This window comes from Vulpes vulpes, unplaced genomic scaffold (assembly GCF_048418805.1).
Source record: "Vulpes vulpes isolate BD-2025 unplaced genomic scaffold, VulVul3 Bu000000642, whole genome shotgun sequence".
Lineage (NCBI taxonomy): Eukaryota > Metazoa > Chordata > Mammalia > Carnivora > Canidae > Vulpes > Vulpes vulpes.
The window spans coordinates 2,235,156-2,258,903 of NW_027325668.1; the positions used below are offsets into that span (position 1 = coordinate 2,235,156).

The window sequence follows — 23,748 nt, forward strand, 5'->3', positions numbered from 1 at the left end:
AAAGAGTAAAGCAATGGACTCATACCCAAGGGAATCACTCGCCTTGTTGGGTGCCTCATTACCCAGAAGCAGTTGGTCCAGTTATATAGTGGAATGGCTTATAGAAAATATCTGGTAGAATTGAAGAAATGTTCTAAATTTTTTTTTATTTATGACCACAAATGTTTTTTTCTGTCTTAGAAAACAGATTGGAAACTCAATGGTTGAAAGTGAGAATGACTCCTTTCATTATAATCCCTCAGAACACCCTCAAAAATGATTTTGTCTCCCCTCCCTATAATTTACTGCTTTGATGGTTTACAGGTGTTTGTTTCCAAAGGCGGAATTGTTTTACAAGGGCACAGTGATGGTTTCAATGAACTCGAAATTAAAAACAAAACAAAGGGGGGATCCCTGGGTGGCTCAGCGGTTTAGCGCCTGCCTTTGGCCTGGGCGTGATCCTGGAGGCCCCGGGATCGAGTCCCATATCAGGCTCCCGGCATGGAGCCTGCTTCTCCCGCCTCCTGTGTCTCTGCCTCTCTCTCTCTCTCTATGTCTATCATAAATAAATAAATAAATCTTTAAAAAAAAAAAAAAAAAAAAAAAAAAACAAAACAAAACTTACTCTTATTGAGTTTCTAATGCAACCAAATTAATAGGTAAAGGCCAACTGTTTGTAGTTACAATCTTAATAGTAAGGTGCAATATAATTTCTGCTACACAGTAGAAGCAGAGAGGATTATGTTTGTCCAACTCATGGGTTCTCAAGGCCACAGCAATCAAATATCAAACATAGCATGATATTTAAGGAATAAAAGTTTGAATCACCTTACTAAGCAGAGTATCACAAACTTTTGAGGCACTGACTGAGTATAAATGTAACATAGCATGGAAAGTGAAAGAAAGAAGTTTTAAATAGGAACTAAATACCAGTTGTTAAACAAAGACTAGACAAATAATCATATTGTCTTTATTGTTCTGTATCTTATCAGTTGCCTTTTTTAAAGCTTTTCTTTTCTCAGCGCGCCATGACTACATCGGTCAGTAGAACTTGCGATTCTTGATCTCAGGATTGTGAGTTCAAGCTCCATACTGGGTATGGAGTATACAATAAATAAATAAACAAGTAAATAATATGAATTTAAAAAGTGAAGACTTTCTTTTTTTCTGCACAATTTTTATAAAGGGTTGATGGAATGACTTATTAATCAGTCTTTACAGGTTACAGGTTCTACAAACTAGAAGGGGGTTTGGGATTACACTAGAAAAGAAATAAAGACTATCTAATGCTATATATCGTATAGCATATGATGAGGACTTCAGGAAAAGAGCAAACACATTGTCACTTGCACATCATCTTTGTCAGTCACATGATCTTGTTGCCATTGTTTGGGAGATAAGCTTGAATAGAAGGCTGTGTACTGGCACTGAGGAAAAGGATTGTTGGTACTCAGAACCATTCTCACCACCTTCCGTGCTCTCTCCTATAGCTTAGAAGCATGTCTAGAAAACAAATTTCCCAGGGTGCTTTGTGGCAGTGCTTTGGTTTAGATTATAATAATATGAGTGACTGTTAGATCTGGAAGGCAGAAGTGAAACAGTTCTATTCTTCCTTTTGCAGCAGAAAGCAAAAGCATGGATATGGTGAATGTGAGAATTTTTAGTGTCTGCTGGCCATTAAGAATCATTCTCTTCAGTGTTACAGCCTGCCCTGCAGCAACCAACAGCAGTGACTTCCCGTACCTTTTGAGCAGGGTTGGAAATAGGAACTTCATAATTCCCCCAAAGCTATCAACAAACCTGAGATCTATTGGTGGTATGCCGTGACCTTTTACTTCTCAGTCCTTTCAACAGATTTGTAAGCACTTAATTTGCTGTGCTAAACTCTAAATTGCTTGCAATATTTACAGAGGTTTATGTTATCCTAATAGAACCATCAATGACAAAAGGTTATAAATAAAGTGAATGAGGATTTATAAAGATTTATAAAATAATACTACATGGACTTCTGTGCTCATTTAAATAACACTATGCATGTAACAAAATAATTTCTAGTAAATAAAGGGCTCTTAATATCAGTAATCAAATAATATCAATAAATAAAAGGCAAACATCTACAGAGAAATTAGACAAAAGATGTTAAGAACCAAAAAAAAAAAAAAAAAAGATGTTAAGAACCAGTACTTAAGAATGCGGTCATTGCTATCGCCTGCTAATTTCTTCTCTGAAAATAGAACTCAACAAAAATATGCCAAAAGGAAACAAAAAACAAAAAACAAAAGCTCACAGAAAGAAACAACAACAACAAAACCAACAAAGGGGAATAGATAAAGCATCCATATAATGTTACTTTAAGAAAAGGGGTAATAAAAAAAAAGAAAAGAAAAGGGGTAATAGGAAAACTTCCCAACAGAGAAAAAACATGGAAGAAAACCGAGACATTAAAGCAGATAAAATTTGAATCCAACACTCCCAACATTAACACAAAAATATTAAATATGTAATCACAACTTTTACAAAAAAAACACTAAGAACACAGGAAAGAATGGCCAGTAAAGAGGAAGATAAATAGGAAGAAAAGAAACAGAACAGTAGGATACATAGAAAAGTGAAGTGAGAAAAATTAACAAAAGGAAACTAAATTCAAATAAGTAGTGAACAAGTAGTAAAGAAAAGACAGGAACCAAATATATAACATGTGCAAAACTGAATATGTGAAGGAGAAAATCAAATAAACAAATGTTCCTTTGAGTTTATTAGGAAAGATCCATTTGGCTTCTTGGTGAAAAAGAGTATGGCACTTATAAAGGAAAGGAAATAAGATAGATAAATTGAAAATGAAGGTCCAGGTAATCACTTTGGCTGCAATATTCATTGATAGAAGATCAACACTTGCAAAGAGACTCAAGGAAAGAAAATATGATACAAGGATCTTATATCCAGCAAAGTCATCTTCCAAGTATAAAGTATATAGACAAAACAGTATTTACCGTAAAATAGCAGCATACATTTTTCATACAAGCCTTTCTGGAAGAAAGGCTATAGTTAGGTAAGAAGTGAATGGAAAGATCCTGGCAAAAGACTATTAGGGAGAATTTATTTATTTGCTTATTTTTAAAGAATTTATTTATTTATTTATTTATTTATTTATTTATTTATTTATTTATTCATGGGAGACACAGAGAGAGAGACAGAGGGAGAAGCAGGCTCCGTGCAGGGAGCCCGATACAGAACTCCAGGATAGTGCCCTGGGCGGAAGGCAGGCGCTAAACCGCTGAGTCACCCAGGGATCCTCCAGTGGAATGAATTTAATATATTCAACTAAAAATTGAAATCATAAAAACCAAGGCAGGAATAGGAATAACAGGATAGAACATAAATATTAGATATTCTGATAATATCAAATGAATAAATGAAAACAAGAAAATTTGGATATTAAGATAATTCTCTTTATTACCTTATGCACAATAGCTTGCAGTCAAAGGACATCTTTTAAAACGATAAATTCGGGCAGCCCTGGTGGCACAGCGGTTTAGTGCAGCCTACGGCTCGGAGTGTGATCCTGGAGACCTGGAATCGAGTCCCACGTCGGGCTCCCTGCATGAAGCCTGCTTCTTCCTCTGCCTGTGTCTGTGCCTCTCTCTCTCTCTGTGTGTCCCTATGAATAAATAAATTTAAAAAATAAAATGATACAAAGATAAACACACAAGGAAGATAATATTAAGTGACGGAGCAGAGGAAGGTATGAGGGAGGAAGAGAATGCAAGATTTTTTTCTCATAATGAATACAAAGGTGAGCCTAAATATTTTATTCAAAAGTCTCATTATAAAAATAATCACTTAAAAACTTACTAAATATTAGAGTAGTCATAATATATATGTATAATGTAGCTATATATGTAGATTATATATGTATAATATATCAGAACTTATATATATTTATACTCAAACATAAGCACAAATATATACAAAATCTGATATAGCACAACACTTTAGAGTCACAGGAAAGAAGGAGGGAAAGGAGGAGGAGGAAAAAGGGGAAGAAGGAGGAAAGGGAGAGGAGAAAAACGGGGAAGAAGAGGAGAAATAAAACAGATTAATTCCATAAATATTCTTTTTTATAATTGAGCTTTAATGAATAGTAGGAAACAATTCAGCATTGCTTCCACTCTCCAAGGGTAGGTTTTCTTTGTTATAAATATTGTTAAATGTTTCCCCAGGCAAGTGAAATATTTTAATGTAGAACTATAGACAAAATATAAATGAATATTGGAGGATATGTATCAATGATGAGTTTGAGAACTTGAAAATCTTTTACCTTAATATTGTCTCTCTGAATTAATTATTTAATGAATATTTTATTATTATCATAAAGAAAAAGAATTGTGTTGGAAAGGGACAGGGAAGACAATTAGCTGTATGTGATTATTTAAAAAAGAGCAAGTGGTAGGAACATGTGAAGGTATCTTTTTATTTTGATTATTTTCACATATCTGGTTACAGAATCTATCATCTTTTCAGTGCTTCAAAATGCACTAGAATATTAGTTACTGTATACAGGCAGGATTATTTTTTTTACTTGTTTGTCTTGTTTTTATAGTTTTCTGCCTTATTCCTAGCACCTAACACCATACCTGATCTGATATATGGTAGATGCTCATTGATAGTTGTTGAATGAGAGATCATTTTTGGAGAAGTGTTCTTGTATTGATTCTTGTTCGCAAAGCTAATGGAAAAGAAACTATCAGGTTAAAACCTGTTTGCGCCTAATAATTATTTTCATCAAATGAAAACACTTCCAGTCATGAGATCAACACAAGAAAGCATTTCATAGAATAAAACATGCAGCCATAAATATATGGAAAAGTTATAATCATTGTTTATACACATACTAAAAAAATAACTCTATATTGAGTAGTATGTAACCTAAAATTAGAGAAAATAGCTGACATTTTGCTCAATGAATTATTGCTTGCAATAGCCCCAATTGGGGAAACATGTATATTTTCTCATATTCTTAGGGCTTTTGACGTGTGTTGCTAAGTTGCTTATTCACCTATTGATATGTCTACAAGCACCTTACCACATATATTCCCTGAACAACTGTAAATTATTGTGCATTAAAAAATCATTTTCAGTTATGACAGCCTAGTGAACGATATCTGGTTATCAGTTGATCACAATTAACATTGGACTACTTAAATGCAATTATTGATTACTTGTATTTCCTCCTTTGAAAGTTTCTAGGCATAACAGCTTTTTTCGGTTTCTCTATTACTATTTTTTCAAATGACCATTTTATCTCTTTTTTGTTGAAGGATATCAGATTTTTATTTCACTATTTGTTGGAAAATTATATTCTCTCACATTTTTTTGCCTAAGTCTTTTGTTTTGAAATTTTATGATTTTTGACATGCAGAAATCTTATAATTATTTAAGCTAATCTTTATATATGGATACATATACAGATATATATTCACACCCTTCAAAAATAATTTTGCCTATTATAATTCTTCAAAATATATCTTTGAGTAATATCTTATTTTAAAATATATTTTGAGACACATACATTACCTACATTTTGCAATAGGAATTTAATCTCTCCAGCATCATTATTGAAACAAATTGATCCTCTACCTACAGGTGTCAACAGCTGAATATTTGCTTCACTTGCATTTCTTCTGAGGCCTTCTTTGGTGTTCCATTGATTCATTTTGTTGAGAATGTATGGTGCATTGCTCTTACTTATTTTTATTTTTCTGATGTTAGAGGTAAAAATATTCAATTGTCATTTGTTAAATAAATCATTACATTCAATGGTTCAAAAATGTTTCAAACTAATTGAGAAGCTGTACATTTAGAATTCTTACTTCCACCCAATCCTCACTCATCTTGAGACCACTATATTACTATGTTTTTGTTATTATATTACTTTTTCTTCACACAAATAAAGCAAACAGGAATATGTACTTATATTTCGTCCTCTTACAAAAAGTTGACAATCTATAGAGAGTGTTCTTCAGGTAATGTAGCATTATAGCCTGCAATTTTTCTGTATCTGTGTGTTTAAACCACAGTTTATTTAACTTGTTTTTATTTGTGGAAGCTTTAATAGTTTCTAGTCTTCTGCTGTTACAAATGATGTAACAGAGAAACACTTTACAAATGGACTTTATTATTGTGCAGATGTATCTTTACTATAAAACATGCAAGGTAGTACTCATATGTCAAAATTTTCATTACTTAGTCTAACGTATTCATGGTTTTACCTCAGAAAATTTGGACAGCTGGTATTGGGAGGGCAACTCTTCTTTATCCTGAGAAAATCTGGCCTTAGCTGTGGCTAAGTTAGAGGAAAATACAGCATGGAGAATTTACTCCTGTTCTGAACTGCCTCTGCTTACAAATGATACATAGCACCTCTTATTATAATCTGTTGGCTGGAATCAAGAACATGCCCACCAACCCAACACTAAAGAAGTAGCTGAGAAACATTTTGAAGTACATGGAAAATGCAAAATTACTTTCTGTACAATGGTTAAACCAAATAGAACCAAATAGTCCTTTGTTTATTTCTTCCCACACATTCTGCCAAACAGAAGCAAATCTCTACCCAGTAATTGTACCCAATGAGAATCTCATGTATTTTTCAAACTACTAGCATAAAACAGGCACACTCAAGAGGTAACTGGAAAAAATCTAATGATAGAGAGTTATACAAGGTGGTATTTATACAGGAGTTGGGATGATTAAGGGAAATGTAAAGAATGGTGAAGCGCCTGCCCTGAACATGAAGCAGCAGCAAGCAATCAATGTGTCTTTTACCCCTTAGACGTGAAGGGATAAAGAAGGGAACGGCTATCAGAACGCTCTTAGAAGTACAGTCGTGTAATGCATGACCAGAAGCTGTGGACAGTAGTAGAGAAATACACATGTTTAAAAACAAAACAAAACAAAAACACCACCACCAACAATAAAAAACACACAAACCCTCAAACGAGCAGAGAGAAACACAGAGAAATAAGAAACCTGATATGTATCTCTCTTTCATCTTTCTCTAGCTTCCGACGTGTGCATTCCATGGGCTGATCACAACTAGCAGCAGAGGCAAGACAACCAGATTGATGAAGTCCATGGAGGTCAGCCTCTGCGACACAGCAGGATTGGGATGGGGGGAAGGTAAGTCTGGGATGAGCAAATAGGGAATATCCAGTTCATCACAAACCCTCAGGTAATGTCACATAGTTTCTTCATATGTTCAAATGTGGTTCCTTTGAGTCCAGAGCTCAATGGTCTAAAATGACAGGGCATCAGCTTTCATCTCTCCATAAATTCATGCAGAAAATGCATGGTAGATCAAAGGCAGGATTACTACATTCACTAACAGGCAAATATATCAAGCACTTGTCCACAGAAATTTTGGAATTCCTGCTGGGAAGACAGAGTGAAGCTGTTCTATCCTGGGGAGTTCTCCTTTGTCTCTAGCAAGAGTGCGAGGAGATACATAAAACAAGCAAATGTGATAATGTAGATTCTCTGTGTAATATAAGTGCCTGACATGAAGCTTTTTGTTGTTGATGGTGGTGTTGTATGAGCGGTTGACATTAGGTTTTTTTTATGGCCAGGAAATTTTTATTAAAAGACAGTCATCTTGAATAAATATATTATTAGTTCTGTGACCCAACTACTAGCAAAACAACCAGGCATGGAATTAGGCCACCCCCGCCATGAAGTTTCCTTTCGCAAAAAAGCCTTAGTTAACTGAGATACTTGACAGCTTGAGGGACCCTGCTTTTACATCCCCACCCCTAATTCCTGCTCTTATGCTTTAAATTAGCTGGTGAAAAGTGAACGCATGAAACTCTAAACACTCCACACTTGAACCCTAATAAAGGCAGAACCCCAAGTTCAGGGTTGTCTGTCTCTCTGTCCATCCCTTTCTCTCTCCATCTTCTATGTCTCTCACCCCCTTCTCTCTACCTTGCCTTTACTCTGTGCCTTTGACATGCCATATTCCCTCCAGGATGTGTGAGTTATAAATCTTGTTCTTCGAAGTTCCTTGATGATTTCTTGCCGAAATGTGTCCTATAACCAAAATAAAAATCATATGAGCCAGTGCAGCCACAGTATTAGCAATCTTGAAGATTCACTACAAATCCAGAATAGGCAAAGGTATAGAAACATAAAATAAATGACTGATTGCTTATGGCTTGGGAGGTAGCTGGGATCATAAGGTGGTGAAAGCTAAAGGGTACTGGATTTTTTTTTAAGGTTTTACTTTTTTAGAGTAGCTTTAGGTTGCCAACAAGACTGAGAGGGAGGGAGAGATCCCATCTCTCTCCCTATATCCCACACACATTATCCCATTATCAACAATCACCCTACTTTTTTTTTCTACCAAAAAGGAAACCTACTTTGACACATCATAATCACCTAAAGTCTATAGTTCACCTTAGGGTTCACTCTTGGTGTTATTCATCCTATGGGTTTGAATGAATATATAATGACATACATACATCATTATAATATCATACAGAGTATTTTCACTGTACTAAAAATCCTCTGTGCTCTACCTATTCATTTTCCCAACCACCCCGACCCCAGCTGACCATAGATACTTTTATTGTCTCCAGAGTTTTATCTTTTCCAGAATGTCACATATTTGGAATCATGTAGCCTTCTCTATTTGTTTCTATTACTTACTAAAATGTTAATATATATGCTAATATACTAGTACTGAAAGTTCTTCATTGTCTTTTTGTGGCTTGATAGCTCATTTATTTTTAGTGCTAGATAAATATTTATTCATTCATTCATTCATTCATCCATTCACTCATTCACTCTTCTACTCAAGGCCATGTTGGTTTTTTCCAACTTTTGGCAAATTAAACTGAAGCTGCTATAAACATACATGTGCCAGTTTTTGTGTGGGCACGATTTTCTATTTATTTGAGTAAATACCAAGGAGAATGTGGCTAGATTATATATTAAGAGTATGTTTAGTTTTGCGAGAAACTTTGAAATTGTCTTCCAAGTGCCTGTTCCACTTTTGATCCTCACCAATAGTGTGTGAAATTTCCTCTTGCTTCCTATCCTTACTAGGACCTGGTGTTGTCAGTGTTCTGGATTTTGGCCATTCTAGTAAGTGTGTGTGGGTATCTCCCTGTTATTTTCATTTTCATTTACCTGATAACATATAGTGTGAAGCATTTTTAAATACGTGTATCTGCCATTTGTGTATTTTCTTTGGTAAAGTATCAGTTAAGGTCTTTGGCTTATTTTTATTTATTATTATCATTATTTTTAAAGATTTATTTATTTTTATTTTACATAAAGAGAATGTGCAAGCAGGGGGAGGGACAAAGGAAGAGGGAGAGTGAGAATCCTTAAGCAGATTCCCCACTGTGCATGGAGCCAAATGGGAGGCTTGATTCCAGGACCCAGATTATGAGCCACGCCAAAATCAAGAGTCAGATGCTTAACCAACTGAGTCACCCAGGTGCCCCTAACCTCTCTTTGGCTTATTTTAAAATCGAGCTGTTTGTTTTCCTATTCTTGAGTTTTAAGACTTCTTGGCATATTTAAGGGGCCCCTGAATGCTCAGTCGATTAAGTGACCAATTCTTGGTTTGGCTCAAGTCATAATCACATAGGTAGTGAGGTAGAATGGGAGCCTGGCGTTCCTTCCCCACACTGAGCCCCACCTCAGGGTCTGAGCTCAGCAAGGAGTCTTCTTGAGGATTCTCTTCCTTTGCTCCTACCCCCACTCATGCTTCCCATGCATCTTCTTTCACTCTCTTTCTAAAATAAATAAATAAATCTTGTAAATAAAAAAGAGTTCTTTGTATATTTTGGATAATGGTTTTTTATCAGGTGCATTTTTTGGAAAAAAATATTACCCATTCTGTGGCTTATCTTCTAATTTTCTTGATATTGATTTTCATTGAGCAAAAGCTTTTAAATTTAATGAAATTCAGCTTATCTTTTTTTTTTTTTTTTTCATGGATCTTGCCTTTGGTGGTGTGGTAAAAAGACCTTATGATAGCCAAGGTAATCTAGGTTTTCTCATATACTCTCTTCATGGAGTTTTATAGTGTTCTTTTTCACATGTAGGTGAATTATTTTTTTGTAAAGGGTACAAGATTTGTGTCTAGGCCCATGTTTTTGCAGATGATTGCCCAATTTTTCAGCATTTGTTGCAGAGACTATCTTTATTGTATTTCCTTTTCTCCTTTGTCAAAGATCAGTTGACTGTATTTATGGAGATCTATTTCTGGGATCTCTGTTTTGGCCCATTACTCTATTTGTCTGTTCTTTTGTCAATGCCACACTGCCTTGATTACTATAGCTGAGTAGTAAGGCTTAAAACCAAGTAGCATCTGCCCTCCAACTCTGTTGTTCTCCCTCAATAGTGTGTTGGCTATTCTAGATATTTTGTCTCTCCATATAAATTTTAGAATTAATTTTTGATACATATAAAATAACCTGATGGGATTTTAATTGGTATTACATTGATAGCTCCCTGTATCCCCCCCTTTATATATATATATATATATATATATATATATATATATATATAAAATTTTACATTTTCATAATATTGAATCATCTTGTCCATAAAAATAGAATATATCTCCATTTATTTAGTTTTTGTTTGTTTTTTTGATTCATCTAAGTATTTCATTTTTTTACTTATTTATTTGTTTATTTATTCAGAGAAAGAGAGAGAGAGAGAGAGAGGCAGAGACACAGGTAGAGGGAGAATCAGGCTCCATGCAGGGAGCCTGATGTGGGACTCGATGTTGGGTCTCCAGGATCAGGCCCTGGGCCGAAGGTGGTGCTAAACCGCTGAGCCACCTGGGCTGCCCTAAGTATTTCATTTTTGAGACTGTTAATGTAAATGGTATTGTGAGTCTTTTTTTCCAATTCTTTATGTAAATTACAGTTAACCATTCAATATTAGTTTCAGGTGCAGAACCTAGTGATTCATCACTTACATACAATACCCCATGCTCATCAAAAGTGGTCTCCTTAATACCCATCCCCCATGTAATGCATCCCCTGCTCACCTGGGAAGAGTGATCATCAGTTCCTTCTATGTAGCTAAGAGTCTGTTTCCTGGTTTGCCTCTCTTTTACCCCCTGTTCATCTGTTCTGCTTCTTAAGTTCCATATATGAGTGCAATCATAAGGCATTTATCTTACTTGACTGACTTACTTTGCTTAGCATAATACTCCATAGCTCCATCCACGTTGTTGCAAATGGAAAGATTTCATTCTTTTTACGGCTGAGTAATATCCCATTTATTTATATATACACATTTGCTTATCTATTCATCAGTCGATGGCATTTGGGCTCTTTCCATAATTTGGCTATTGTTGATAATGTTGCTATAAACACTGGGGTGAATGTATCCCTTTGAATTCGTATTTTTATATCCTTTGGGTTAATACACAGTAGTGTAATTCCTTGATCATAAGGTAGTTCTATTTTTAACTTTTTCAGGAAATTCTGTACTATTTTTCAGAGTGGCTACACCGGTTTTCATTTCCACCAACAGTGTGAGAGGTTTCCCCTTAAAATACAACATCCATTCATAATAAAAACCCTCAGCAAAGTAGGGATAGAGGGAATCTATATCAACATCACAAAGGTCATATGTGAAAAACGCACAGCTAATATCATTGTCTGTGGGGAAAACAGAGCTTTTCTTCTATGGTCAAAAACAAGACAGTGTGGTCCACTCTCACCCGTTGTTATTTAACATAGCAGTGGAAGTCCTACCCTCAACAGTCAGACAGCAAAAAGAAATAAAACACATCCAAATTGGCAAGGGAGGAGTCAAACTTTCACTATTTACAGATGACATCATACTCTATACGGAAAACCTAAAAGACTCTACCAAAAAGTTGCTAGAACTGGCACACAAGTTCGGTACAGTCACAGGTTAGAAAATCAACATACAGATATCTGTTGCATTTCTATACATCCATAGTGAAACAGCAGAAAGAGGAATTAAAGAATTGATTCATTTACAATTGCACTCAAATCCATAAGATATTTGGAGTAAACTCAACGAAAGAGGTGAAAGACCTGTATTCTGAAAACTATAATATACTGATGAAAGAAACTAAAGAGGATGCAAAGAAATGGAAAAACATTCCATGCTCATGGATCAAAAGAACATATATTGTTAAAATATCTATACTACTGAAAGCAATCTACATATTTAATACAATTCCTATCAAAATACCACCAGGATTTTTCACAGTGCTAGAACACACAATCCTAAAATTTGTATGGAACTATAAAAGACCTTGAATAGCCAAAGCAATCTTGAAAAAGAAAAACAAAGCTGCAGGCATCACAATTCTGGACTTCAAGCTGTATTACAGAGCTGCAGTGATTAAGACAGTGTGGTACTGGCACAAAAACAGACGAAAATCAGTGGAACAGAGTAGAGACCCCGGAAATGGATTCTGACAACTATATGGTCAGCTGATCAACAAAGCAGGAAAGAATATCCACTGGGAAAAAAGTCACTTTAACAAAAAATAGTGCTGGGAAAACTGGACAGCAACATGCAGAAGAATGAAACTGGACCACTTTCTTACGTTCAAATGGATTAAAGATCTAAATGTGAGATCTGAAACCATCAAAATCCAAGAGGAGAACACAGGCAGCAACCTTTTTGACACCAACTGTAGCAACTTCTTATTACATATGTCTCCTGAAGGGAAAGAAAAACAAAAATACACTATTGGGATTCATCAATGTAAAAAGCTTTTGCACAGTGAAGGAAACAATCAACAAAACTAAAAGGCAACCTTGTAGAATAGGAGAAGATATTTGTTAATGACATATCTGATAAAGGGTTAGTATCCAAAATCTATAAAGAACTTATCAAACTCAACACCCAAAAAATGAATAATCCAGTTAAGAAATGAGGAGAAGGCATGAATGGATGTTTTTCCAAAGAAGACATAGAGATGGCTAACAGACTCAACATCAATGAAAACATGCTCAACATCAATCATCAGGGAATTACAAATCAAAACTACAAAAGATCTCATTTCACACCTGTCAGAATGGCTAAAATTAACAACATAGGAGACAAGTGTTGGCTAGGCATTGTGTTTTCAATTTCAAATTCCACTTGTTCATTGCTGGCATGTAGGAAATCAGTTGACCTTTGTATATTAACCTGTCATTCTGTAGCCTCGCTATACTCATTTAATAGTTCCAGAAATATTTTTGTTGAATTTTCAGACTTCTACATAGATAGGTGTGGAGTGAAGAGAAATTAAGAAAAATGGAGTGCTTTGGCATGTTTCAAAATGGTTTCTCTTCCCCTTCCCTGCTGTAAGCCCCAGGGAATTTTTTTAATAGTATTTATTGTGGGAATCTGATGGAGCTCCTACAAGTGAGTCTAACAGTATTGTGGGAGTTTCTTCTATGACTAGATCCCCTTGGAGTTTTTAATCCCCAGAGTTGTTTGCTCTGAGACTCCAGAAATTCAAGTTTTCAAGTACAAGTACAGTTCAAATTTTCATCTCAGGCCTGGTTCCTACAGGTGTTTCCGCTTGTGAGTGTCTGCTCCAGGTAAGCTATGACTCCCTCCTGTTATTCATTCACCTTTCTATATATCCAATCTTGGGATCAGTGATTTTTCCTGTGTCTTCCCCCTCTTAAAAACCTGAGAACAGTTGATTTTTAAGTCTATTCAGCTTGTTTACTTGTTGTTAGGACAGAGAGTTGACTTCTCAGCTTCCTATGTGCAGAACTGGAAATCACAGTTCCAGTAATGAAATGTTCTAAAATCGTGGAGATGGTTGTACATATCTCTGAATAGAAAAAGACCAATGAATTGTACATTTTAAATGGGTGAATAGTGTGGTATGTGAGATATAGCTCAACAAAGTTGTTAAAAAATATTTGGATTCTAAACAATATAAATGTTTTGTATGCCTGTGTCCCTGAGGTGTTATACCAGTCTTTCTAGAGAATATGTGCAAACGTTGTGATTTATGGTGAACACCTGTTCTCCTGGGTTTCTGGAGCCTCAGAAACTGGTCTTGTAGGCAGTGGCTATATACATACCTACGTGGTGGACCACCAATAAAAGCCTTGGCGTTGTAGGCTCAGGTGACTTCACTGGTAGACAATACTTCAAACAGGTTTCCTCATCTTGTTGCTAGGGAAATTAACCATGTCCTCTACTGAGGGAGAACTTTTGGGAGCTTACATCTGGTTTCCTTCAGACTTTGCCCCATGTACTATTTTCCTTTAATCATTTTGCTTTAAAAAAAATCACTTTGCTTTTTGTCCATTTGCTGTAATAAGCCATAATTATGTGTACAAGAACTTCTGAGCCCTGTGGGTTCTAGCAAATCACTGAATCTGGTGATAGTCTTGGAAACCTCTGACATAGCCGCTTAGGGAAAGTCTTATGTAGAGATCAGCAGCCCTCTTCCTTATCTGGAACACGTAGGAGCAAAGATTGTAAAGATGTGAAAAGGGAGTGTGTAGAAAACTCATGCCTATCTTTAATCCTCACTTGAAAGTGACACAGAGATTGGGAATTATAGGGTTCCTCACTGCTGGACAGGGCATCTTGGCAACGTAAGGTAAAATATGAACTCTGGTGAGTGATGCTGCAGGCAGGCAGGTGCGCCGCTCCCTACACTTAGCCTCCCCCCGCCCCCTGCCCTCTCTCCCTTTGCTGCTGAGAGCGTTGGAGAATGTGCTGCAGCTGGTGCGTGGGCAGGTGCAGCCACCATCTGCTCTCGGAGTCCGCATGCGCACAAGCACCTCGCACCCAGGATCTGGCCCAGGCCCCACGGATCCCAGAACCTGCCGGGGACGTGGCTAACCCCGCCCCCTCGCGGTGGCGATTGGCTGAACCGTTCCTGAGGGAAGGCGCGGTCAAGACGGGCGAGGGTCTCCCCTGTGAAGTCGGGGCGAGACGTGTCCAAGGAGGTGAGACCGTGGGAGGGGTGTGGGCGGGGGTCGGGTCCTCCCTGCCCCAAGGGTCCTTGAGAAGCCAGTTGGTTTCTCCCGGCGCTTGTCTCCGCCCACCGCCTCCTCTCATTGGCCAGGCCCGGGAGGCGGGTGCGCTCCTATTGGCCGGGGGCGGTGTCTGTCCCTGCCAGGGTGGGGGCGGGGCCTCCGCCGCGCTGAGCTTGCCCTTGGGTCTGGCGCTCGGTAGAGCTGCTGCCGCCGCCGCCGCCGGTGCCTCTGCTGCTGCTGCAGCTCGAGCATCCGGGAGCCGCCGCCGCCGCCAGCGCCGCGTCCACCGCCGCCGCCTCCCCTGCCAGGACCCCGAGACACCCCTGCACTCTGGGCCCCCGTCACCAGCATCTTCTCGCCCCCTCGTTCCTTCCGAGCCCCTTAGAGAAGGGACCGTGACCTGGAGACGCAGCGCCGTCCTCCGCTTCTACAGCGTCTGCGGGCTCCTCTACCAGGTCATCCCCTCCCCGCCGCGGGAGCATCAGCTTCACGCCCTTCCCCATCACCCCCACTGCACCCCGCATTTCCACTCTGCCCCTTCCAGTCCCCTACTCCCCGGCGATGTGCACCCCCCCCCCCCCCCCACTCCTCGGTGCGGCAGGGGCAGCGGCAGTTGGCTCCAGGCCCTCGGATCTCCGGCCCTGGCTCAGCCTTGCGCTCCCAGGAGGCAGCCCCGTGCGCGGCCCTTTCCGCCTCTTCACCCACCTGAGCTGCCTCCATCCCTCACTCAGTCCCCGCCAGCAGCACCCCCACACCTCCCCCGCCTTCCGGCGGGCACCTGGTGCCTTCTCTGAACATCACACCCTCCCACCCACCCCCACCGGCCACCTCCACCCTCCTCCTCGCTCTCACCTCCCCCTTTCCGGGTCGCCTTCCTCTTTTCTCTGCTTCCCACCACCACATCCGTGCGTCTTTGAAAAGTGAGTGAAAGGGGGATCCCTGGGTGGCCCAGTGGTTTAGCGCCTGCCTTTGGCCCAGGGCGCGATCCTGGAGACGCGGGATCAAATCCCACATCAGGCTCCCGGTGCATGGAGCCTGCTTCTCTCTCTGCCTATGTCTCTGCCTCTCTCTCTCTCTCTGTGTGACTATCATAAATAAACAAAAAAATTAAAAAAAAAAAGAAAAGAAAAGAAAAGAAAAGTGAGTGAGAGCCTGGGAGCGAGCTACCGAGACTGCGAGAACAGCAGCGGCAGCGCCATGTGCACTGCAGTGACATCCCCGGGGGCAGGTGTGTCCTGAGACGTGTCACGCACCTCCGAAGGGAGAGGAGACTGTCTGGGATGTAAAGGAGAGAGCGACAGAAAGGAAGAAAGAAAGAAAAAGAAAAGGGGGTTAAAGAGAGAAAGAATAAATCAAGAACTAAAAAAGGGAAAGAGGAAGGGAAAAAGCAAAAGACTCAAAGCTACTGTATCAACAAGCCTGTTTTTTAAAATTAATCAGCCTGTGTGGTTTTCTTTTCTTTGTTTTTCTTTTTTTCTTTAAGCAAAGAAATCTACGCACCTAAGCAGTTACTTTACTGCGAAGGGATTTCCGCTCGGATTCCCGACCTCTCTATGGCTCTGCTCCTGCCGCTTCTTTCCGTCATTAATATTGTCCTTTCACGTGCAATGTACGAACCCCTGCGACCGCGGTGGGGGGAACCGCACAAAACGCTGTTATGATGCAAATCACTGGGTTTGGATGCAGAGCGGCTGGGGAACCGGGGTGCACTTTTCCTCAGATCCTCCCTCTTGCAGGAGGAGGAGGGGGCCCTGTGGAAGGGGAGGAGGACGCTGGTGATGAAGTGAATGGCCTTGTGCGGAGTAGGAGGGCGTGGGGAGAGCGCACTTGGGGGGTGGTGAGGCGGGGGCGGAAGGCCAGGGCTGGGGGGGCCGGGCCGGCGGGCGGAAAGTTGTTGCTTTGAAGAGAGGAGTCATACAGGGATGCGGGAGTGAGATACAGGAAGGATGGATGGGAAACGATGGACTATAGGATTTTCAAAGCTAGGTGACTCTTGATTTCTTGCTAAATCTTTGCCCACCTCTAACCCCTCTGTCGTCATTTCTGTAGTTGTGGGAAGGATAAGTTGATCAAATGTATTTGTCCCTTGGTAAAATGAATCTGGAAGTAAGACACAAGTAGACCGCAGGCGTGCAAAACCCAATTGGCCTTTGGAGGATTTAAATGAGGTCGATGAATCGTCTTTCAGCAAGTCCTTGGAATGCATCCTGCCTCCTATCCTCCAGGATATGGACTGGGATGGATTTTATTTATGCATATTTATGATATGAAGGAAAACAGAGTGGACAGAGTTTTTCTGAATTAACTAACTGACCTTGCGGAGGTATTTCTTACCATCTTTTTTGTGTTTTATGTTAAATGTGAATTTCAGATATGTCATGTGCCAGCATCCCCGAGAAAGCCGGCAGCCTTCTCCCTGCTTACGCTGCCTCGTCCCATTTCCCACCATTCGCACTCCCACCTTCTCACAAGTACCCCGGGAGGCTGACACATCACTTGGGTCTCTAATCCATGCTGAAACGTGTTCCTAGATGCCCTATTTCACCTCTCAGTAACTTGCATTTCCCAACAATGCGTGTGTGTGTGTGCGCGCGCGGGCTCTCTGCAGGGTAGTGGGAGTGTGAGGTGGGGAAATCAGTTAATTCGGTGATTGCGATGAAAATTCGACACCGCTGGATGTGTTTTCCCTGCCAACCTGTGCGTGCTGGCCCCGGCACGTCATTGCACACACTGCTGGGCTGGTGTGAGATTATTTATTATAGAGCATGTGGGCAAAGGACTGCACTTGGGGGTCGCCTCCTCTGCCTTCAACATTTCCCATGAATTGTCGATTCACTGCACTGCAAAATAACTGTCTGCTGGTGTCTCATTCTCTCAGCCTGGAGGAGGATTTACTCTGTCTACCCGGAGAGATTCCATCAGCTGCATTCTATTTTATTAAGAACATGGGTCTCTTGTATTAAGTACGTAAGCCAATTATTTAAAAAGTGCTGCTTTTCACAGCAGATTAGAGGTGGTGGTGGAAGGGCTGTGGGCATGCCAGAGAAAATGCACCACTGCAACCCACAGCAGCACCAGCATCAGGTCCAAATATATAAATAAATAAGCGTCCTCTACAGCAACCAGGGAGAAAGCACCAGCCCAACAGGGTCTGTGTACTTATGAGCATCTTAGATCAGGCCATGTTAAGACACCAAAGGACAGAAGAGGATTTAAAAGGAAAAAAAAAAAAAACTAGAGGGGGAGGGGGTGCAAAGCACCATTGGATTGTCGTCTCATGTTTATGGCTGACTCACATTGATCAAACACTGCTCCACAGACACATCGCACTTTGTTGATATTGTCATTTCCTGCTCAAACAAATTGCTCAGGCCTTCCTTGTTTTACTCTTGGCCAAAAACATTGCTTCAGGGTTGAGGTTTATGTTCCTCCCAGCATCCTACACTTTTATTAGGACTTGGTTAGGTTGTAAAATGAAAAGCTTTATTTCCTGGACACAGATTAAACACTTAGCAGGTCTTTCCTTTCCATGTGCAGAGAAAGAAGGGTGGCGGCGGAACTAGTGAGCAACTAACTGATTTTGGCTAGAGGGAATCTGTTCTGCCTGCTGGTAGTTATGACTAGGCAAATGCTATAGGCAGCCTATAGCTTCTTATTTTTAGCTTTATCGGAACTATGGTGGTATTCTGTGACTTAAGTAATACTGATCAATTAATTTAGCATTTCTATTATTATCCCCTTTCTTGCACTATGCCTTATTTTAGACAAGAAGACTCATTTGAACGTATCTTCTCTGTGTTTTACATTGTCACCAATATTTTACCCTTTCTGGGAAGCAAAATCAACCTTTTGGCTTGTTAATATGTAAAGTTAATGAGCCAGTGGTGAGAATCAAGTCAATGATAAAATAAGTTAAAAAAAATAGTACTATTCTAAAAATCTACCATTTTGTCTTCAGTGGATTCTTAGGAAATGAAAATGAATCATTAGAAGGAAATAAATATGTTTCTGACCAAAGCACAACTCGCAATGTATAGACTACTTAGATAACAAAATTTGCTTCTGTGTTAGTTTATGGGGCATCCTTTCTTATTTTCCTCCATCACAGGCAGGGGAAAAATCTGGAATGAGGTTACAGAACAGTTTAGAGAAATGAATTTCTTTAGAAGGAGGCGTGCAAAAGCTTGCCACCTGGAACTAAAACCTCTCTTGGTTACAGAGCAGATCCAGTTCAATTGCTAACCCTGGCTGAAGCTGTGTCCCCTTTCCATGCCTGAGGGGGCACTGCAAAGATGGAGACTGTCTCGTTTAGCACAAGAAAACGGTCCTAGAAAGGGCAAAGAAGAAAGGACAAAATATAACCAGAAAATAGACATACATAGAGATTTTGTTGAGAACTTTGTTTCCTTTTTAGAGTTAGTCTTACAGAAAAACACATCCAACACAAATACTGGGATTTTAGTGTTTGGTTTTGTCTTGTTTTATTTTCCATGAGATATTTTGATGAATGATCTGTTATTTTAGAAAGACTTTCAAATTGAAGGTCAATTGGACATGCATAGTACTTGCCTCAGTGAATACACTGAACATAAACTTCCCCTTACATTTTTAGAAAGTATATTATTAAGTACAAACACACCTACATATACTTAATAAAATACTGATAACTTAATGCTTCTCAAAAGCCTCTCTCTCCCATTCATTTCCTTCTATTTGTAATAGCCTTAGTCTTGTTGAGCTCATTTCTTATGTTGAATGCAAGAACCGTATTCCTCCCTTTCTTGATTAACAACTGAAACTTTAAAGAGTAGAATCTGTACATAAGAGCCAAAGACTATGATTTAAATGGTCAAACCCCAAACACTTAGTAATTAGGAAAATCTCCCTGCAAATATGGGGAGTCTCTGGGCAGATTTTCTATCAAGATATGGAAACTTACTTCATTGTCTTCACCATTTCTACAACTATTAGAACTGTGGGAGCATAACATGACCAAAGTAAGCATTGATTGAGAGGCCTCTTTCTGCTTTCTCCCCTGGAAGATCAGATACTTGAGAACTATTTGCCCCACATTGAAATAGTGAGATGCCATTTTTTTTTTAATGAAAAAAATTACTTGAATTACTTAAGGAGCAAATGGAAGTACAAAAATGCTGGACGAAATGTGAGTCATGCATTTTAAAGTGACGTAAAATCAATATCAAATAATATTAATTTTCTTTTTAAAATGAGAAATCTATGGGGTATCAGATGGTTGAGACAAGTAAGGTTTATTTATTATGAAGGATTTGGGGTACATTCATAATATAAATAGACCTATCCTATTGATGCTTTATTTGAGAACACTGATGTGTGTTCCACGAGATTTATTGAGAAGGCGTCCTCATTTTAATAGGCCCGTTTAACAACCTTGGCAAAACCACCCAATGTGTAACAGCTGGCTGAGTAGGCTGAGGAAGTGGTGAGAAATCACAAACTGAGGAAGCCAGACTCAAAAGCTGAACTTAGAGGTCTTTGTGGAATTGGCAGGTATTGGTTTTTTGGTCCTCCTTGAACAGCTCTAGTGCCCAATGACTACTAAACTTAAGCTTCCTGAGGGCAAGCCCTGAGCCTTTGTCATCTGTGCAATCTTCTTATTCTCAATTTAGTAGATACATAATAAATAGTGTTGGCATGAATAGGTATGTCCTAATGGAATTAAGTAGCTGCATCTCTTCATAATATGTCAGCACTTAAACTTTGTTAAGTTGTTGGACCCTGGCTCACGGGTGCCAACGTGTCCCGGTGGACGCCCCAGAGACTCAGACCCCAGAGAGGCAGATGCAATTAGCAAGAAGGTTTATTGAACGTTTGCGCAAAAGGGCTCTTCGGAGGCAGAGAGCCCCGATTAGCAATTACAGGCATCTTTTAAAGGTAAAAGAAAAAAGAAAAACCGCCTAAAGACAGAAGAACCGAGGCAGTCGCATAGCATTCAGGTTATCGATTTCTCAGGTCAACATGAACCTATTCAGGGACATTCCAATCAGGGAGTGGGGGGAAATGGTTTTCTTATCACAAACAGAATGCTTTTTGTTGCTAAAACTTCAGGAAGGCACCTGGATGGGCTGCCTCTGGATTAGGGCTGGTCCTACTTAAAGGGGGGGGGGGTGGTTTCTTCAGTATCTTTATAATTTGGGAGCTGTCAGGGATGGGATGTGATGTGAGGAAAAGGCAAGAGTTTGTTTTCTTTGCACTCAGTTATTTTCTCTTACCCTTTTTATGAGGGTTAAAAAGTATATTGTTGAATAAATTTTCTTAGGCTTTAACAATGATTAGCGTTTCCCCTTAAAAACACACAAGCAAGCTATACAATTTCTGAATTTGTGATAGAGCTGAGCATCTATTCTGAATCTTCTTTTGTGCTTATGAAACTAAGTAATGAGACCCTTCCACTACACGAATAGACACAGGGCTGAAGTTGTAAAGGGATCTGCCTTAGAGAGGGCTGGCTACTAATTATTTACATTCTATTTTAGAGGTCTTTGAAGTAAATATTAAGACAGTCATTGTTCAACATTTGATATAACTCTAAGTCAGCAAATAGTTTTTACTTGAATCTTTAAATTATCTTTCAGCCACTTGAATGCTGAACGGGAAGCTCCAATTCAGTCATAAACAGTCATTCTGGGGGCTAGATGCAGAGGTCATTAGAGATTAGAAAATAAAAATAAGGAATCATTTGCTTTGAGAAATAAAAAATCTTAGAGCTAAGTATGATCAAGTACTGCAAATCACATTAAGAAAGCAACAGTTTTTATTGGTCAAATTGATCCCCTAACAATTTTATGTTTTTGATGATGGCTTATTTACAGTAACGGCGCACTCATTGTTTATCTAAAGTCATCTTTGGGAATAGAGCAAGAAAGCACCTTTCCTGACAAGGATGTGCTGCCAACTGTTAAGTGTATAGCTGTTATATTGATTCAGTATGATTTATAAAAAAACAATTAATTTGTTCTTATAGAGAAATATTTTTGGCTTCTTTGTTAAAAGTGTTTGCCTTTCAAAATGCAAGTGACTCCCTTAAGGTTTACTTAAACATCCAAACTCAAATTTATGGTGTGTAAAATACATTTTTACTCTCTTAATGAATTCATATTTGACGTTAGCTTGTCCTCTATCCCCTCTGGGGGAAAATGCCCATGACACCTACGTATCTTCCATTCATTCTCATACCTTATATGCCCCCTACTTTCCAATCTTAAGTAGTAGATTTAGGTTGAAATGAGAGATGGTTAGAATATTTGTATTAAAAAGCAAACAAAAAATATACAATAAGCTTGTCTAATTGTCACTCCTTTACTGCTCTCTATTTTCTATTTTGAAGTCTGAGCAACACAGTAACTCAGCTTCCTTTGCACTGTCCAGGAATATAATATCCCCCCAGTCCCGACCATACTCCTAACCTGAAAGACCTATTAAAAGTAATTAATGAGGAATGAAGAGTGGTTCAAGAAAGGGAGATTTGCTAAAGCCTATGTGCTGAATACATACAGTTTGGGTGATTTTCCTTTTGACCTCCACAATGCATACCCCAATGTTTTAGCAAGGATAAAACTCATATAATGTGCTTTTACTTGTTTTTGTTATTGCTATTATTGCGTTTTGTGAGAGTTCAAACTCCTTACTTTCATAATGAAATGGCAAAAAGGAGAGGCAAGGAAGGTGAGTCAGCCAGCCAAACACACACAGAAAGGCCTGGCAAAGCTGACTAAATTAGCATATGCTAGGGTGAGTATTTCCCTCTGTTGTTACATAATCCCTTTCTAATAGGAAATCGGTTCTCATACTTAACCCTTTCAGGAGGGTTGACATTCTCCCACTGTTATTTTGTTTATTTTGTATTATTTATTTTCTCATGAATTGTGTAAACCATCTATTGAGGGGCTTTTATGTCAAATTCTTCCCCCCCCTTCAGTGTTTCTGTATACAAATGTTCCATTCTGTGCCCAACTTCAGGATTCAAGAATCAACTTTTCTATAGCTTTCACTGAGAGGATCTAATTAGCATTTTGGGCTCTCTTTACTCATGTGCAGCTTTCTTTAGAAAATGTATTAGTTCTATGAGGTTCCCCTAAGGATTCATAATACTCTAGCTTGTTACATGTACTGTGGTATTCAGTGTGCCTTAATTATGCACGTGGCCTCATTTCAAAGCCTTTTCAAGGATCATGTGGGATAGAACAGGGGTCTGGCTGTAAGTTCACTGTCATGTATTAATGCGTAGGTGGTATTCAGAGAAGGATGTTTCTGAAGGCAATTATATACCCATGACTCCAGTATAGCAAGCAGCTACATTCTACACTTACTAGTTACCCTGCCAAGGCAGAATGAAATTCACCATTGTGATACATAATACAGTATCTGTTATTTCTGAGTAGTTCTTTGGCCTGGGAATGAAATAAAATAATGAGTGAAAATGTGTATCCCTTATCTTGAATAGGGATTGTCCCTTTCACTCTCTCAAAACAAGAATCAAAAATTGTTCCTAAATCAATACTCTATTCCATAACTAGTCTGTTAACACATTTGCTGTGGTGGGATCTTCAAGTTACGCTGGTTATTATTTGAGGCTGTAGATTTTTAGATAGTATTAATTGCCCGCAACTGCATGGGCTGCCAAATGTCAGTGCACTGTCAAATCTGAGCCATGATTTTTTTCGATTTTTGTTTTAGATGCAATTTGGACAACTGTGAAACTATATAGGGACATTGAACCCAA

The 23,748-nt window shown here is 39.1% G+C and overlaps 2 long non-coding RNA genes across 2 annotated transcripts in view; one reads left to right on the forward strand and one right to left on the reverse strand.

Annotated features, from left to right (window-relative positions):
* LOC140596423 (uncharacterized) overlaps positions 1-15,906 on the reverse strand; it is a 60,433-nt gene extending 44,527 nt beyond the window's left edge. Inside the window, exons 1-4 of the long non-coding RNA XR_011998404.1 lie at positions 15,840-15,906; positions 12,593-12,708; positions 5,621-8,064; positions 3,437-4,705 (exon numbers count right to left, since the gene is read on the reverse strand). This is a non-coding gene — a long non-coding RNA (uncharacterized lncRNA). The remainder of the gene's footprint in view (positions 1-3,436; positions 4,706-5,620; positions 8,065-12,592; positions 12,709-15,839) is intronic.
* LOC140596427 (uncharacterized) lies at positions 14,688-16,423 on the forward strand. Its single transcript, XR_011998407.1, has 2 exons — positions 14,688-14,957; positions 16,129-16,423. It is a non-coding gene; the product is annotated as an uncharacterized lncRNA (long non-coding RNA).
* Positions 16,424-23,748: the final 7,325 nt, after the last annotated feature.